The sequence below is a fragment of the Megascapheus bottae genome, chromosome 3 (genome assembly GCF_031878675.1).
Source record: "Megascapheus bottae isolate mThoBot1 chromosome 3, mThoBot2.hap1, whole genome shotgun sequence".
NCBI classification, from domain to species: domain Eukaryota; kingdom Metazoa; phylum Chordata; class Mammalia; order Rodentia; family Geomyidae; genus Megascapheus; species Megascapheus bottae.
This window is the reverse complement of record NC_143511.1, coordinates 41,061,228-41,080,526: the sequence shown is the minus strand read 5'-3', so window position 1 is coordinate 41,080,526 and position 19,299 is coordinate 41,061,228. Positions and strand designations below refer to the sequence as shown.

General features: G+C 35.2%; 1 long non-coding RNA gene across 2 annotated transcripts in view; it reads left to right on the top strand.

The window, feature by feature from the left end:
* The window catches only part of LOC150065397 (uncharacterized), a 763,905-nt gene that overhangs the window by 560,812 nt on the left and 183,794 nt on the right, over nucleotides 1-19,299 (top strand). For both annotated transcript variants that reach the window (XR_016534764.1, XR_016534763.1), the window contains one exon: nucleotides 17,147-17,218. This is a non-coding gene — a long non-coding RNA (uncharacterized LOC150065397). The remainder of the gene's footprint in view (nucleotides 1-17,146; nucleotides 17,219-19,299) is intronic.

Below are 19,299 nucleotides of genomic sequence, written 5' to 3'. Positions count from 1 at the left end.
CTGGTGATTGAACTCAGGGTCTATGCTCTGTCCCATGCATTTTTTGCTCAGGGCTAGGACTCTGCCATTTGGAACCATCACTCAACTTGTAGATTTTAGGTAGCTAATTGGAGATGAGTGTCATGGACTCTTCTGACCTGGCTGGCTTCAAACCAAGACCCATAGATATTAGACTCTTGAGTAGCTAGGATTTCAGGCATGAACCACCAGCATCTGGCTTTGATATAATTTTAATACTTAATACCTATTCAGACTGTTCATTGGGCCACATCAGAAAGATCACTCTTTGTTATAACATGTAGCAAGTGATGTCATGCCAACATAATGTCCAAGACTTTTACAGTAGAGTTGTCGGTATATAGCCATATTGATGCTTTTAGTTATTACTCATTGAGTAAAAAAAATTTTGAATGAGAAGTGTAGTGGTCTTTTAAAGTAACACAATGTTTGCACTGTTTCTTTTCTTTTCTTTTTTCTAGTCCTTGGGTTTTCTCAAGTGTAGAGCTCTACCACTTTAGCCATAGTACCACTTCTGTCTTTTTTCTATATATGTGATACCGGGTTTTTATGCATGCTAGGCAAGCACTCTACCACTAGGCCAATCTCCCAGCCCTACTATTTCTATTTTTAAATAAGGTAAGAATTTGGTTAAACTAACTGGTCTTACTTAGAGAAATGTTCTATAATAGTAAATTACATCTTAATTTTCACTATCATCAAGAGAATATTAGTCCTCTCTGAATGCAGCCATCCACTACCCCTTTCAGATCAAATGACACAAATTTCTTGAAATTTATTTTTTCAAGCCTAGCACCAGTGGCTCATGCTTGTAATCCTAACAACTCTGGAGGCTGAGATCTGACTGTCATGATTCAAAGCCAGACCAGGAAGGAACATTTGTGGGACTTTTAGCTCAGTAAGAAGCTGAAAAAATAGAACCATAGCTTAGGTGGTAGAAATCTAAATTTGAACACTTGAACACAAAGCTCAGGGACAGAACCCAGGCCGTAGAAACACTACTACATATATACAGTATATGTATAGCATATATACACTACTACAAGTAAGTATATGAAGAAGTCTATATTGAGATTTTTCTGAAAAACTTTGAAGCTTCCAGTTTTCTTCATATACTCATTCACATTCTTAACCTGGTTTTCAAAGTCATGCATTGAAAATCAATCACGTTAGAAAATTAGCATTATTGTCTAACATGAAAAGGATATAAAATGCTGATTTTGCTTTTCAGTAACTATATTTCTCCACATCTTAAAATGATCTAAATGTTTTCTCTATACCTTAAAAGTCTCTCAAGTTCCTCAGTGGGGTATAAAAAATCTTATCCGAAATCAAAAGTTAAAAATCCAACAATTACCTTTAAATAGGAAAACATAAAGACATTTGTGGATAACCAGGGAAACAGTAACATAAAATAAAAAAAACTTGTCACAAAAGTATGTATTGTAGTGTATTCATCTCTAGTCACTAAGGAAATACTAAGAAGAGCCATTTCATTGTGGTTTACTAGTCATATGTAAAAACAAATAAGTTAATAATTAGCAAAATCCAACTGCATGAATATTTTTGTATACTATCTAAATTAAGATGGTATTATGTGATAGCTTAACATGTTTTGTATATCATTATTAATTGATATATCTGTTTGTACATGCTATCTTTTGAGTTGAGAAGTAGAAAATCAACAAACTTGATTCCTACTTTCATTTCATATTTTTGCCCAGAAACTTTTGCTGCAATTTATAGAAAAAAGAAAATAGAAAACCCAGTGCTTGATACAGTAGTAATACAGAAAAAGTGAAGTTCATTTGAATGTGCTGTAAATAAATATTTCTTATGCAACAGCGCTGCCTAGTGGCAGAAGAATTGTAGTAAATGTTTGCCTTATTCTCAGATGACATCCTAGGTAGAAATTTTTGTCGTTTCTCAAGAAATTGTATTAAATAAGTTACGTATTTAAACAGTAATGTAGCAATCTAATGGCTTTTTATGGATCTTAATGATAATTATTCAAATCAATTTTATTCATTTGATTTTGTACTTATATTAAATACCAAAATTAAACTCACAAAAAGAATATACACCTAATATTAGGGCAGTGAATTAAAGACTATCTTATATAGACTCTGAAACATACAATATATCTAATAACTACACTACACTGTAAGCAAGGTGACTTTCCATTCAGAATAGTTATCCATATAGAATGTACTACAGCCACTTTCTAAAATGCCAACTGGTTGTCTCAGTATTTTCCATTTACATGAATTCACTTTACATAACTCTCTTAAGTTTTTAGGCATGATTTATCTAATTTTATCAGGAAATACACTTTCTAACATGAAAACTGACTTTTGTCATGATTCTCAGTTTAATGTGAATTCACTTTACATGGTCACATCTAATATTCGGGTATAATTTCCCTAAATGTAAAATTGTGAGAATATTTTCATGATAATCTATATTTTGGAAAATTCTGGAATATACATACACACACATATGCTACAGAGCTCACTCTTCTCTCATCCTTCTTTGGCTATCCCTCATATATCACTGCATGAAATATTTTATCTTTCAATGACAGCTACCATATCAACACTTAGGTTAGTCTGCATGTGTGTATGTATGTGTGTGAGTATGATAAATCTTGCTTAATTGCAGATTAAGCTACAATGCCTCAGGAAAAAAATGCATTTCTGCATTTCATGGGACTTGAACTCAACCTGGGTGCTGTCCCTGAGCTCTTCAGCTCAAGACTACCACCCTACCCCTTGAGCCACAGCACCACTTCTGGTTTTCTGGTGGTTAATTGGAGATCAGAGTCTTACAGACTTTCGTCCTTGGATGGCTTTGAACCGTGATCCTCAGATCTCAGCCTCCCGAGTAGCTAGGATTATAGGCATGAACCATCACACCTGGAAAAACCTTACCTATTTTTATAAGAAGATTCATAGAAACTCTAAAATTAACCCTTAAAATTTCCTACAGCTTTCTCATACATACATAGATTTTTAGTTTTTATTTTTTTCCTCTCTGTCATTTTCAACCTCTTTTTCTTGAGGCATAATACTTTCCATGGTTGCATGAGTGTGTTGAAAGAAAAGTACCTCTAACATTCTGCCATGAATATAATCATAATCTGTGAGTAAGCCAGTGGGTGTACAACTAGTATGAGTAATAGTGCTTGGTTGGAGATCAGTATAAACTACTTTTGCTGCAAAACAAAAAAAAAACTGAGTATGGGTCATGGTCAGATGTATAACCCTAGCAGAAAGTTAATAACAGGATTTATATTATCTTTATTCTACCTCCAGAAAAAAGTATCTTATTTTCTACACGCTTACATTTTTAGTAAGATATTAACTACCTCTACTGCTCTCTTGTAAATGAGAGCCTAACTAAAGCACAGAAATATCCAATATTTGGGGGCCAGGAGTTTGGCCTAGTGGTAGATTGCTTGCCTAGCATGCACGAAGACCCAGGTTCAATTCCTCGGTATCATATACATAGAAAAAAAGCTGGAAGTGGTGCTGAGGCTCAAGTGGTAGAGTGCTAAGCCTTGAGAAAGTTCAAGGACAGTGCTCAGGCTCTGAGCCCAAGCCCAGGACTGGCAAAAAAAGAGAAATATCCAATATTTGAAATATCCATATTTAATCTATATTAGCCCTTTAGTGAGAATTGAAATAGATCAGTTCAAATTTAATACTCTTTCTTTCTTTCTTGATCTCTATTCATCAACCATTCATGTGATGGGAACCTGAAAAATTAGGTCACTAATGCATTCATGTAACACAATGCAATGATCTTTGGGAAACTTTGCTGTTAATAATAAAATATAAACATTTACTCCCACAACATGGGAGAACCTAAATTTGTCAAGCAAACTCTTAGAATTACAGAACAAGATAGACTCAAGCACAGTCATAGCAGGAGACTTCAATATGCCACTCTCACCAAATGACAGGTCAACTCAACAAAAGACACCACTCACTTAAATGACACCATCACCCAGCTGGGCTTAACAGATATACACCCAATCTTCCACTCAACAGCAAGGCTTTATACATTTTTCTCAGCAGCACATGGAACATACTCCAAAATAGATCATATAATAATTCATACAGAAAATTTAAGCAGATACAAAAGGACTGATATAATTCCATGCACTCTATCTGATCATAGTGGAATCAGACTGGTTCTGAACAACACATTAAAAGGAAAAAAAAAAACAAATTCAAATACTTGGAAGCTGAACAACACACTTATGAAAAATTCCTGGGTTACAGAATAAATCAAAGAGGAAATTCAAAATTTCTTGAATGTAATGACAATCAAGATACATCACAAAGGAACTTATGGGACACAGCAAAGGCAGTTCTAAGGGGCAAATTTATCACACAAGAGCCCATATTAAAAAGACAGAAGAAGAGCATGTAAATAACCTAAAGAAGAAATTGAAGTGCCTAGGGAGCAAGAAAAAGTTAATTCTAAAACAACTAGAATTACAGAAACAACAAAAATAAAATTGGAAATATCAGAGATTGAAATAAGATCTACTGTACATAAAATTGATAATAAAATATTACTCAGATTTTTTTTTAAGTTTAAGGAAATAAGCAGGCATTCAGATTGATTTGGGTGGAGTTTAGTCAGGAGAAAGGTTATGATCTTCAGCAGTGATATGGAGCTCAGCGTATCAGGTTTTCTGGATGTTTGGCATGTGTCTGTGCACATTTTCCTCTCCATGTTTGCTCATCCTCTCTCATTTGGTGGCTCTATAAAATTTCTGTTTTCTGTATTCAAACTTCCTGTGTTCACCATCTCTACCAGGCCTTTCATCAATACTGATGGATCTGTAGTCCTTCTAGAAGGCTTTTCTTTTGAAGAGTCTTCATAAGGAGTCTGGCTTAAGTGCTGAGACGGGAATTCTCCCCTAGAATAGGTCATAGTAGCTTTCTGGACTTTCAACAAATGGACAAAAAGCTTCTACCTCTACTGTTCTATAGTGCTACATTTAACTAAATTGCCCATCCATGATACTTTAACAGATCACATGTGATAGAAGAATCTATACTCAGAGATTCATTTCTGAGTCTGCCATCTCATCATGTCTCTTCAAGCTGATTCTTCAAAATTACCTCATGTTTCAAGAATTTCCATTCCACCTAGAGAGGTGACCCTGGTGGAAACGGGGTTAAATTTGTTCTTCTCCTTTATATGCCTACAGGGTCTTATTTGCTGGTGTTTAAATCTCTAGGAGATTGCAGTAGGAAGTTTTAAGTATTTTGCTACCTCTGTGTCTGTGTTCTCAAGAGAGCCATGCCCTATTTCTTACCATTATTCATTGTCGCTCTGCTTGTGAGCCATGAGACTTCTGAGGAGGATTGTTCAGAACTGCAGAGACTGCTTTTCTTGAGCTCAGGAAACATTGCAGAAGTGCTGTCACTGAATATGGGTTTCTAAGAAGGATGCTATTTTGCCAGGAGCAGATGAAATCATAGGCTATCTTTAGGATTAAAAGAGAAGACAGCTGCTAATGGGTTTAGGTCTAAACTTTGCATTTTATTTTATTTAAGGTAGCTTTCAGAAGCAACTTTTCTTTTCGCTGGATGATGCATGTCTATGAAAATGCTTAATTGTTTCACTTTATACCTTTATGCAAAGAAAGTATAATTCCCAGAGAACTGAATCACTGACTGGCATCTTAATATGAGAATAACTACATAGCTGATAATTTTCAATTACAGTTCTTGCTCATGGTAAATCTTTTAGTAGGATTCATATAATCTCTAGAATTCCTTGATGTGTTTTACTTCTTCCCCATTCCCCAGTCATACAGATTAGAAAGGCAAGGACTTGAAAGGATTTGCTCTGCTTGAGCTGGACACAAGTGACTCACACCTGTAATCCTAGCTACTCAGGAGGCTGAGATCTAAGGATGGAAGTTCAAAACAAGCCTGGATAGTAAAGTCCCCATGAAACTCGTCTCCAATTAACCACTCAAAAATGGCAAGTGACACTGTGGCTCCAGTGGTAGAGTACTAGCCCTTGAGTACAGTCAGGCACAGGTTCAAGCTCTAGAAGTGACTAAAAAGAGCACCAATAATAATTTGCTCCAAAACACTATATTTTTATGTTCTACTCATTTAGTCACCTAACTTTAGGTCCTTGGAATATTTTATCAACATACTTATAAAAACAAAACTATATTCTGTAGATAAAATCAAGAAGTTTCTTTTTTTAAAACCAATTTTCCTAGAATTCAATTCCATAGAATTTCACATTTCTGTTTGGTTTATTTTCAGCACATCCAAATTTAAACTGGAAACTCTGCAAGGGCACAGTCTCAATCTTTCACAAAATTTCAGACTGCCTCAAGATATAGAGACATGTATCTCAAACCACAAATTTTTGTGTGGGCCTGAAAACACAAAATGCAATTTACAATTGCTGCTACTTTTTAAGTTATTTTCTTTCCCTAGTTACATAATAGGCTTTCTTAAATTGTTTATATGTATCTTGCTTCTACTGAAAACATATTTTTGTTATGGAAATATTTTTCCATTTTTGATTTTCAAAGATTGAACTTCATTTACCGCAAGAAAAAGAAATGCATTTTAATGCATTGCTCCTCAAAACAACAAATAGAAATTGTGAAAGAGAAACAGCCTCCCCCGCATTACAGTAAATGTGGTTTGTAAGAAGGTTGTGCTGCACAGTAATAGCTTTAAAACAGATTATCTAATTTTCAAACAGTGCATTTTGCACTGATGGTGAAACTTCAATGGGAGAATGCATTACAATTTGATTAGATATCTTTAAAGTGAGGTTCCAATGTAATTTTTGCAGTGAATACATGTTTGCTCAGCTCTTTGTCTCATGTTTATTTCTTCTTTCATTTTTAAAAAGGCATTTCAAAATGTTTAAGCCATTTTAGCACATGGGCGCTGATCCAGCAAGCAGTTAAACAGAGAGGCTCCATAGTGAATCTGTCCCCCACCAAATCTGTAGCCTCTGGTTGCTACGTAGCTTGCCGCTGGTTCTCCTACAGCCCTAGGCTAAGTTGAGAGGATCATTAATGCTTGTTTTGGAAAAATAAGCATGAGTAAGCAGTGATTGCCTCCCACACTCTCCGTAATGGCAATTGTGTTGTAGTGATTTGGCTGCCTGTGTAATTGGAATGCTCCACAAGAGATTTCAACAGAAGCACATCTTCCTAGAACTCTCTACTAGTGCATCTAAAACACTTTGACCAGTTCTTGAGTGGACCAGGTGTCTGTTTATTCAAGTCTATATTCAGAATGCATCAGATCTGAGCATTCTTTGGTGTTGGTGCCTGCATAATAGCTTAGATATTTGTTTTAAATTGTCTTTACCTAGTTGTAAAGGGGTTTCAAACCAACATGTGAACCTGAGTACAATGGCTCTTGATCACTCTCACCTCTTTCACCATTCTCCCTCATCTCTCCCAACATCACCCTTCTCAGTTTACTAGCTCCATTTCACACTTCTTTTCTATAGACCCTCCCTTGACCTTACCTCCCTCCAAGCACCTCAAGGACGGGCTTCTTTTGATTCAGATTGGTAGAATCTAAGTTTATTGCTGAAATAGAAAGAATGAAAAGAAGGAAGGGAGGGGGAGGGGAGAGAAGGAAGGAAGGAAGGAAGGAAGGAAGGAAGGAAGGAAGGAAGGAAGGAAGGGAAGGAGGAAAGGAGGGAGTGGAGAAAGAAGGAAGAGATTTTTGGATTCTCTTGGCAACAGTTGTTTTGCATGACCCTCTGCATTAAAACTTCTCTCTCCTCATACTAGTTCCTCTGCATGGAGCTAATTTGTCTCTGTAATTTTTCACTTTTTCTTTTCCATTTGTGCCTGAGTTCTATGTGAAGTCCAATGTTATTAAAAACAGTGTGTCTGCTTTTTTAATTATGATCATAATATATTGAACTGAGAGCAATTTAAGGGAATATTACATTTTTCTGGACTTTCTCCCTTAGAGATTAGAGTAAGTTAAATTGCCAAGTTCAACATTCAAAAAAATTGTCTGTTTTTGAAAGTTATGATGCTTTCCATTGTTTTTAATTTCAAAATTTGCTTTTTCTGTGATAATGCAAAGGTAAGTTATCTTGTTTCAAAACCTATTTAATTTCTAGTATTAGAGCAGAGATAATATGAGAATCCCAGGCCTTTACACTTGGCTTTGTTTTTGCTTGGTATGTTGATTTTACCTCAACTAAGAAAACTGATGTCTGGATTTATTAACTATCAGGATATGAGCAAAACAGACATTTTTATCAGTTTTACTTACAGGTCGACTTTCTTTGTATAAGGAGAATATCTTTTAGGTTGAAATGAAAATGTCCTTTACAATAACAACTGGGCTCACATTTTTAGCTTTCCATTTTTATTTACCTAATGAGGTAAATCTATGTTTTTTTTCTGTATAAACCTGTAAGGTATTTAGGACAATTAGATTTTTATTGATGAATGATCTTTCATGAATAGATAGGTTCTTCTTTTTTTAATAATTTAGTTTGGCATAGTGGAAAAGTAATTGACCCTAAGAATATGTACAAAAAATTGGCTTAGAATTTATATGAGGTATAAGTCATGACCGGTCTTTCAATTTATTTTTCTATTGATAAATACAAACAATTTTTCTACATAATTTTATGTTTTTAAAAAATACCATCTTATTTATATTAAGTAGAATTTCTGTCATTTGAAAAGTTGAACTATAGAGATGGGAAGTATTTGGGGATGGACATATTTATACAAATGCCTGTTTTAATATAGCAATTGAAAAGTAAAACCAACATGACATTTAAATCAGCTTTTTCATAGTCATGTTTTCTTTTAACTTGGACTAATTTTTTGGGTGGATGCATCCCGTGTGTGTATGTACTTGTGCTTGTTTGTGTTAGTTTTGTGGCTTGAACTCAGAGCTGGATGTGGTACCTTAATGTTTTTGCTCAGTGCTGGCACCCTACCACGTAAGCCCTATCTACACTTCTGGCTTTCTCTTTTCCCTGTTAGCTAATTGGAGATAACAGTCTCATAGACATTCTTGCCTGGAATGGCTTTGAACAATGATCCTCAGATTTTAGGGTCCTGTGTAACTGTGAGTACAGCCATCAGCCACACTCAACTGGCTCTAACTTAGACAAATTTTACACTGTAGCTGAATAAGCTGTGTCACAGGTCCTTTGAAGGAGAGTAGAGTTTCAAATCATTTAAGTAAGAGAAATTTTTTCAGTTAAATGGAAGAATGCAGTGATAATGGGAAGAAATGAAGTAACAGTGATACTCACAAGACAAAATGTTAGAAATGAGCATTACAACTTGGGAGGGGGTGGGGGAGAGAAGGTGGGAGAAAACTGTGGGAGGGGTAACAATGTTCAAGAAGTAGTGTACTCACTCCCTTACAAATGTAACTGTAACCCTTCTCTACATCACCCTGATAATAAAATAAAACTTTTTTAAAAGCACAAACTTTTGTACCCACAACCTTGGAGACAGAATGACCTTGATTCTGAGAGGAGAGATGGATGACAAGAAAGTCAACATGTCTCATGTGTACATGTGGGCCAGTATTTTTAGGATGCAATGGTAAATTCTGTTGGCTATTATTTCAGATCTGCTGTTTACAAGCTGTGAACTGTGTCAAGTGTGTTTGCCTATATGGATATCCGTTGTTCATTTGCCAAATGGTGATAATAATATCATCTTGAGGAGAGTAAGAATAAAGCCTTAAGGTAGCTAAAAGTGATTTTAGAGTTATTAGATGCAGTAAGTTGCGGGTGCTCAATAAATGTTACATCTTAATCATTTTGAATGAGATATTGCAAGAGGAATAAACAGAAAAAGATGATCAAACATCTTTACAGATTGAATCATGTATATCTTTAGGACATTCTTTAGATGATATCCAGAAATAACTTAGATACACTATGCATGTAGGATGGGTACTAGAGCTTGAAGTCAGGGCCTAGGTATTATCTCTTAGAATTTTTGCTGCAGGCTGGAATTTTCCACTGTGTCATAGCTCTACTTTCAGGTTTGTTGGTAGTTAATTGATAATTGATTAACATAACTTTTCTGCCAGATGGGCTTTGAACCCCAATTCTCAGATCTCAGTCTCCTGTGTAGCTGGGATTGTAGGCTTTAGCCACCAACAGCCACTGTTTTGTATTAAACTAACTACCATATTTGTCCCATTGGAGTCCTTTGTGGGTTCATTCATAGGCTAGTCCTAGGGCTGGGATTATGAATGAAGCTAATGATGTAGTGATGACTGGGTTTGATATTTGTAAATCGCGATGCTCACAGTAGTGGAAAGAACACCATTTTGTCTTTCTCTGAAGCCATTGGGAAATGTTAAAGGGAAAAATTTTAACAAAGAAATCCTAAGAAAACATAATGAAATATGGAGATCAATTAACCAAGAAGGAATAATAAAGAGTGAGAATGGAAGTGCACACCTATTATTCCATGTACAGTGGAGAAGGCTTGAAGTTTGAAACTTAATGCCAGCCTTGGCATAAACTTTATTTAGACCGCATCTCAACAAATAAACCTAACTTGGTGTTTCACATGTGTAATTTCAAATACATTTGAGAAATAAATGAGCGTAGAATGATAGACTATATCTAGAAAGAAGTAAAATTTACTAAACACACACACACACACACACACATACACACACACACAGAATTACATCTTAGAAAGGCAAAGTCAAAATTCAACAAAATAAACACCACGGAATGGATATTTGAAAGGGGTAGAGTGAGGTCAAGAGGAGAAGGGTAGACAACTAAAGGGCTAATTTGGTTAAGAAATCAATGTATATCCTATAAAATAAAGAAAAGCAAGGGCTGGGTGGGTTTGAGGGGTTGGTGAGAAGATTGAAAAGGGTGACATTGACCAAGATGCATTGTACTTGTAAACTACTTTGCTAAATTGCAAATCTGTTCTACAATTCCTACAAGATAATTTCAACACACACACACACACACGCACACACACTAAAACGAGACTAACTGGAAGCATAATTACTAAAATAATAGAATACTTTCTTAAAAACTCAAGAACCTGAATTCAAATTCAAGTTCAAATTTCATAACTGCAAAAGCGGGGGTAAAGGGAGTAGGGATAGCAAGAATAATGGGAAAGAAGGTACAGAAAAGTAGTAATATATAAGATAGGGTAAATGGTTGATATGAGAAAGGGAATCAGAATCACATTTTGAATGAAACAAAATCAAACACATTTAAATAGACATTGGAATTCCCTATCTAGAATTAACTTGGAGATTCAGATAGATCCAGAAGAAACTTAATGAAAGTGAAAAGGTATAAGAGGAATGGTTATGATATAATTCCTAAGGATAAATCACTGTTGGAGAGGACATGAAAGAAAAGATTGGAGAAAAGTAAGAGCTAGAAACTATACAAAAGCTAAAAGTGTTTTGTTTGGTGTTTTGAGGGGTTTTTTTTTGAGTTTTTCTTTGTTTGCCTTAGTGTGTGTGTGAGAGACAGAGAGCTCACAATGCTGAAATTCTAACAGTGAGTTTCATTTTATCTCTATGGGCCCTCAGAGATTTGAAAAGCTTGTCTTTGCATAATTCACATTGCACATAGCCTTTCCCCATCTTATCACAAATGATGATAGAGGCTTTTTGGTCCCTGAACAAGACCAGACATAGTACCATAAAAGTATACTTTCCCTCCTTTCCTTCCCTATTTCAAATAAACAAATAAACATTTCTGCAATACGCCAGATAACAAAGTCAGATAGAGTAACCACATGAGATTAACCATAAGGGGGAAAAGGAGAAAAGAAATACTGCACATAGTACATTGATAACAACAATCACAAAGATAAACCTCTTGTTTCCATATCCTAGAGTTTAGTCTCATCCTATATGATCATTTGTACATAGCTTTTGAGCTATTGTGATCCTCCGCAAGGAGAATCCTAGATGTGTACTAATTATTACAAATAAGAGAAACCATGGAACCTCTTTAAGTATTTGTACAAAGGGATTACGATTCCTTCGGCAGCTTTGACTTCAGGAAATTTGTACTAATTCCATTAGAAGCCACTGAGTATATATGATGTTACGTATTATGGGTGTATGAGATTCAGCTCATCAACTCGTGGAACCATTTTTCATTCCTGCCATCGGTTCTCCCTGTGGAATCTGCTGCCTCCTTCCTTAGTTGTTAGTTGCTTAATGTGTTACTGCAAAAAATATTTCCTTAGGGATTGAAAGGGGCTAAATGCCCAATAATGAACATCACTGAAGTAATAAAGGATTCTTTACTATAAAAATAGTATATTTTCTTGCCATTATTTACTCCTCTTTTTTCTGCAAAAGTGTTGTACAAGTAAATTTTTATTGTTTATCAGAAAATGATGAATAAGGACCCTAGTTTTCAGACCCTAAGTAATAAATGGAGGAAATTGTTGGATTGGTCCAGAGTTATTCTTTTAAATGGGAAAATTGAGATAGTGCTTTGATCCTTTGTAAAGTTATTCATTGAATGTGTTGCTATATATTATTTTATTATATTTATCTTTTGTTAGGCAATACACAGTTAATATGTATTTACACAAGAATTGTGCACTTTCAAGTGCTGTGTGCATTTGTATATCTCATCTCTTTTATAATCTTCAGAAACTTTTTTAAATATAATTAGCTACACAATTAGGGAAGAAAATACAAACTTTAAATTCTCTTTTTCCCAATATTGTGGCCTTATAAGATTGTCTATGTTTACAGCATATTTTAGTCGTTGTTGTATTCAAAGAACTAAAGTCAGTGACCATGGAACAAAATTTATTTAGTACCTTTCATGCTCTCAATATTTTTTAAAAGTAAGTGTGTGTGAAAATGGCAAACTGATTTGTAAATTTGTAAGGCTTTGTGTATATGTTGAGTTTAACAAAAATAGCAATGTTTACCCAGGACACCAATAGCATATTTTTGGCAGTCCTCGGCTTGAGCTCAGGGCCTGAGCACTGTCCTTGGACTTTTTCAAGGCTGGAGCTCTACCACTTGAGCCACAGGACCACTTCTGGCTTTTTTCTATATATATGGTACCGAGGAATCAAACCCAGGTCTTCGTGAATGCTAGGCAAACACTCTACAATTAGTCCAAAGTCCCAGACACCACTAGCATTTTTTATGCAGCTTAATTCTGTGTCTACATATGTTTGTTATGAATAGTTGTTCATCTATGCTGGTGAAAGCTAAAAGTAAAATAAAAATATCCAGGCACGGTTGCTCATGCTTGTAATCTTAGCTACTCAGGAGGCTGAGATCTGAGGATCACAGTTCAAAGTGGGCACAAGAGTCTGTGAGATGGCTATCTCCAATTAACCACTAGAAAACTGGAAGTGACATTTAGCTCAATGGGTAGGGCAGTAGCCTTGAGCTTAAGAACTCAGAGACAGGGCCCAGGACCAGAGTCCAAGCCCCACAACTGACAAAAAAAAATAAGAAAAGAAATTTGCAAAATGCAAAAGTGATACAACACTTTAAAAATGCACACAAAGAAAAGAATTGCTGGATAACCATAAGCAAAAGAATACACAAGTTCTTCAAAGAATGAATGGAACACCAGTGGGCAAGTATCTGATCTGCTTTGGAGCCATTTTCCTAACACCTAAAAAGGCAGGTTTCTGTCAGCTCTATCTATCTCAAAGTCTATAAATCTTTAAACAAGTTTTTAAAATAAATCTGATTAACTTGTGAGCAAAAATAGTAAGAGTATTTTCATGCATAAGTTCTGAATATCATCATATCTACATATTGCATTATTCTTGAAAAATGAGAAGGAACTAGCTTAGGGAAATGTATAAACACAAAAAACATAAAATCATATTTTGTATGGAGGATATAACTCTAAATGGGAAAACAATATAAAATTGATCCTGATATTCAAGAACAGAAAGGTATATATGAAGACCAAATCTAAGGCATTTTGAATCTTGCTTAAATTAATTTCATAATATGAATTCTAATGTATTATGAAATGTGGAGCAATTGGGCTAGAACCTATATCGAATATTATATATTACAAAATATAATCCAATATTTAGATTAAACATTTAGATCAAACATGGCACATATATAAGACAACATAGATTCTGAGATATATTTAGGGAGGGTCTGTTAAGTGTACAAGCTTTAAGAAGTTTATGTTGCATTGTATGTTTCATACTTTGATTTTTTTTTGCCAGTCCTGGGGCTTAAAATCAGGACCTGAGCACTGTCCTTGGATTTTCTCAAGGCTAGGGCTCTACCACTTGAGCCACAGAAACACTTCTGGCTTTTTCTATGTATGTGGTGCTGAGGAATCAAACCCAGGGCTCAGTGCATGTTAGGCACATACTCTATCATTAGGTCATGCTCATGATTGGATTTTGATATTTTAAAAATATCTTTCTCCTCAATTCTTTCCTTTGCTACGTAAACATTGGCATATATGTCTTTTGTTAAATTATGGATACTATTTTGTTGTAAATATAATGAAAGGCTGCATCATATTACCTGTATTATATATCTAAGCTCTACTCATTTATAGAATAGCATATTTGAAGGAAGAGATTAAAATTATCTTTATTTCAACTTTCCCAGCTGAAAAGAAATTGTTAACCCCGTCAACCTCATTGTGTTATTTTGAAAGTGAACATATCTCCCAAAGGCACCACTGTGTAAGACAGTAAATATAAAGAGCTATAATCTGTCATTTTCTTTTTTAACAATTATTGTTATTATAATGGAGATGTACAGAGCAGTTACAGTTTTGTAAGTCAGAAAATATATGTCTTGGGGCTGGGAGTTTGGCCTAGTGGTAGAGTGCTTGTCTAGCATGCACGAAGACCCGGGTTCAATTCTTTGGTACCACATACATAGAAAAAAGCTGGAAGTGGTACTGAGGCTCAAGTGGTAGACCTCTAGCATTGAGAAAGTCCAAGGACAGTGCTCAGGTCCTGAGCTCAAGCCCAGGACTGACACACACAAAAAAAGAAAATATATGTCTTTCTGAACAATGTCACTTTTTCCCATGCTGTCTGCCAGTTTTTTTCCTCCCATCCATACACACGTTATACAGCTTACATTCAGTAGTGTCTATTGAATCGTATTGCTTCATTATTTTGCCCTCTGTCATAACGTTTAAAAATTATACCCAAAGATTCTTTCAAATAACAGTCATTTTTCAAAAGATAATGGGTATGTTGACATTGATAATTTCAAATATAGTTACGTAGTAGATTCACAAATAACCATAGATGTGTGTGTATACATAGCTCTGAATTACCGTGAGTATATAGAAATCATTTGCTAAGTATTTGAAATTCTGCTAGATTTTGAGTATACACAAGGCATGGAAAACTAAAAAAGCCATAGTAAAATTTCATTAGAAGAAACCAGGTCTATATATATAAACAATATGATGTGTCATGTGTTAGAATTTGAACAAGCCCATGGGTACAAGATAAATTCAAGAGAAATCGTGAGTGAATAACATTAGAATTTCAATCAGAAAGGATGAGTAGCATTTTAATAGGTAGAAACTGAACATTCATGCAAAAACCGCCAGCTGTTTGATGTGTGTGATAAAGGAATTAACACTAACAAGCTATGATGGCATGGGAAACCTCATTTCCTTCTCATCATTAAGTAGCAGAATCTTTGCAGTCTTTTTTGGACCCCAAAATAATATGATTGGCTTATTATTAAAGGATTAGTAGGGGTAGAAATCAAAGCTCTGTCAATTCAATTTTCTGCTTTAAAAATGTGATTTTAAGTGAAATATTTAATTACAGTATACATGGCTTTTCTTACAGTTGTGCTGATGTGCACATAACACATTAACACGCATATCTAATTATCAACCCACATGTTCATTATTCAGATACATGAGCTTTTTGATGTACATTGTTTATCATAGTTGCTGCTTCAGGTATTTCATGTTTACTTCTGTGCTATTGTATGAAAGATGTGAATTATATAAGAGAACCAGAGTTGCTTGAATGTTGATATTTTCTTGCTAATAACCATAATTTAATAGCCTTAATGGTTTCTGAATCTATAAGAACACATCTGGGGCCGGAAGATTGGCCTAGTCGTAGAGTACTTGCCTAGCATGCACAAAGACCTGGGTTCGATTCCTCGTTACCACATACATAGAAAAAAGCTGGAAGTGGTGCTGAGACTCAAGTGGTGGAGTTCTAGCTTTGAGAAAATCCAAGGACAGTGCTCAGGCCCTGAGTTTAAGCCCAGAACTGGCAAAAAAAAAAAAAATAACATCTGACTAATCAAAGGCATAACATTAGGGAATAAATCTGACAGGTTTATTTTCTTAGAGAACATAGAAAATTCTAAACCATCTAAAGATCTCACCTATACATATACATTTCAAATTATGTTTTAGTAACATAAATTGTCAGGAGAAAACATTTCTCTGATTTTATGGAATATATATTTTTTTTCATCATGGGGCTTGAAACTCTAGGCCTGGGCACTGGCCCTGAGCCCTTCAACTCAAGGCCAGCACTTTGAGCTATGATCCTCAGATCCCAGCTTCCTGCGGAGCTAGGATTACAGGTGTGAGCCACCACACACAGAAATGTTTTTTTCTTTTTCTTTTCTATTTTTTTTTTTTGGTGTTGTAGTTTTTGCCAGTTCCAGGGCTTGAACTCTGGGCCTGGGTCCTATCCCTGAGCTCTTCAGCATTCTATTACTTGAGTCACAGCACCACTTCTGGTTTTTTGGTGGTTAATTGGAGATAAGAGTCTCAAAGACTTTCCTGCTCAGGTGGCTTTGAACCACTGGAGATCCTCAAATCTCAGCCTCCTGAGTAGCTAGGATTACAGGTGAGAGCCCCTGGCACTCAGCATATCACATTTTCCTCATCCATTTATCCACTGAGGGGCATCTGGGTTGATTCCATATTTTAGCAATAGTATTATCTCTTAGAATTAATTTGTCAATTTTATTAATGTACAACATGCCAAATTTTAATGCTGTACTTTTTAATCTTTTAACTGCCTTAGACTTGGCATAATAAAACTTCCATAATATGTGACTTAATAGGTACCTCTCATTTTCTCTTTCAGGGAAATCTTGAGGAGTTTGACACTTTTCATCCTCCAGTCATTAATCATTTTGTGGGGGATAGCTGTACATTGGTAAGTCTCATTCATTCTACTTTGTCCTTTTAAAGTTCAGTTTAACAATGGATGAAAATGCCTCCCAATGTATGGAAAGAATAATAAAAGAGATTCTAGCACTGTTGCCTGGCTTAATACAAAAGATTTTTTTAGTGGAAAATTCAGAATAGCACTGTTTTTCATTAGTTTAAATTATTGTATGAATAGAAGAATTATTAAAACCGATAGAGGTAATATTATATACTTGAATTTTTTAATTCTAGTAATTTTTACTAGTAATTTTTTAATTCTAATGTTATGCCAGTATTAATTACAGCTAATATTGATGATATTCTATACATTGAGAATGTGGCTATCAAATAACAGTTTGAATCAACATCCACAGAAAGCTGCTATCACATAAGAATCAACAAATCCCCCCCCAAAAAAAGAATCCACAAATCCCATCAGTATCTTGTAATTTTGAATACTGAGTATAAATTTTAAGCAATATGATACATAAGCAGTATTCATATGTCTTAGTATCAAACTTGTCTCAGTTGTCACTCCTCAACGTCCCCACTCATCAAACTCTCTCTCTCTCCCTCTCTCTTACACTCACAGAGACACAATGACAGACAGACATAATATACACTTTCAAATTCTCCTGTAAATATTCTTATGTATAATTCAGCATTCAGATCACCATTTGCACGATTTCAGTTCATCTAAACTTTAGTCACTTAATTATTTCTCATTCTCACTTTTGACCTTGAGAAACTTTTTAAACTGCTTTTTATTGTTGGGATAATATATGTATAGAGGGGTTACAGTTAGATTCATCAGGTAGTGGGTACATTACTTCTTGAATCTTGAAACCCCTTTTTTGTCCTCCTTTCCCTCCCCCTTTCCCTTTCAGTCATTCTGTGTTCCCCTTTCCTTTCCATATTTCAGATAAAGAAGTATATATTCAGTATCAGATAACAAAGTCAAATACAGTAACCACATGAGATTAAAAATAAATGGAAAAAAAGAGAAAAGAAACAACTTCACATAGTACATTAAGAATAATAATCACCAAGATAAACCTCCTCTTTTCATAACCTAGAGTTCATTTTATTAATTTCATTCTATATGACCATATGACCATATGTACGTAGCTTTTGATCCATTCTGATCCCCTGCTAGAAGAATCCTACATGTGTACTAATTATTACAAATGAGGGAAACCATTGAGCCTATGTTCCTTTAGATCTGGCTTTCTTCACTTAATATGATTTTTCCTAAGTCTTTCCATTTCCTTACAAATGGGTCGATGTCATCCTTTCTGATGGCAGCACAATGAACATCTTTGCACTATGCCCTTTTCTCTGAACATTTAGGTAAATGACCAGGAGTGGGATCCAAGGAATCCCACTCTGTGTCTAATCCCCTCAGCTCTATTTTTATTCTTTTGAGGAATTGCCATACTGCTTTCCAGAGTGGTTGAACGAGTTTACACTCCCACCAACAGTTTAATAGCAATCTCTCCTGGCCACAACCCAGCCATCCTTGGCTATATTAGTTGCAGTGGGGTGGAATCTCAAAGTTGTTTTGATATGCATTTCTTGTATGGCCAGAGATATCACGCATTTCTTCAGGTGTCTATAGGTCATTTTTATTTCTTCTTCAGAGAAGTCTTAAATCTTTATCCTACCTTTTAATAGGATAGTTGTTTCTTTGAGGATTTCTTTTTGAGCTATTCAATTTTTTGAGCTGTAGATATATTTTAGATCTGAGGCCCTTGTCTTTTGTATGGCTAGTGAAGATCTTCTCCCACTCTGTGAACTTTTGTATTTAACTTGCTATGTATGTCCTTTGGCAGTCAGGAGCTCTGCAGTTTAATGTAGTCCCATTTGTCCAAACTTTTTTTAATTTGATGCTTGGTAAGGGCACAAGAATAGGTTTGAGGACCAATGGAATAGAACTGAAGACCCAGAAATCAACCTACAGACCTATGACTACCTAATCTTCAATAAGGGAACCAAAAAAATAACACGGAAGAAAGAGAGCCTTTTGGAACAAATAGTGCTGACAGAGTTGGTTAAGCACCAGTAGAAAACTAAAGCTGGATTCTTATG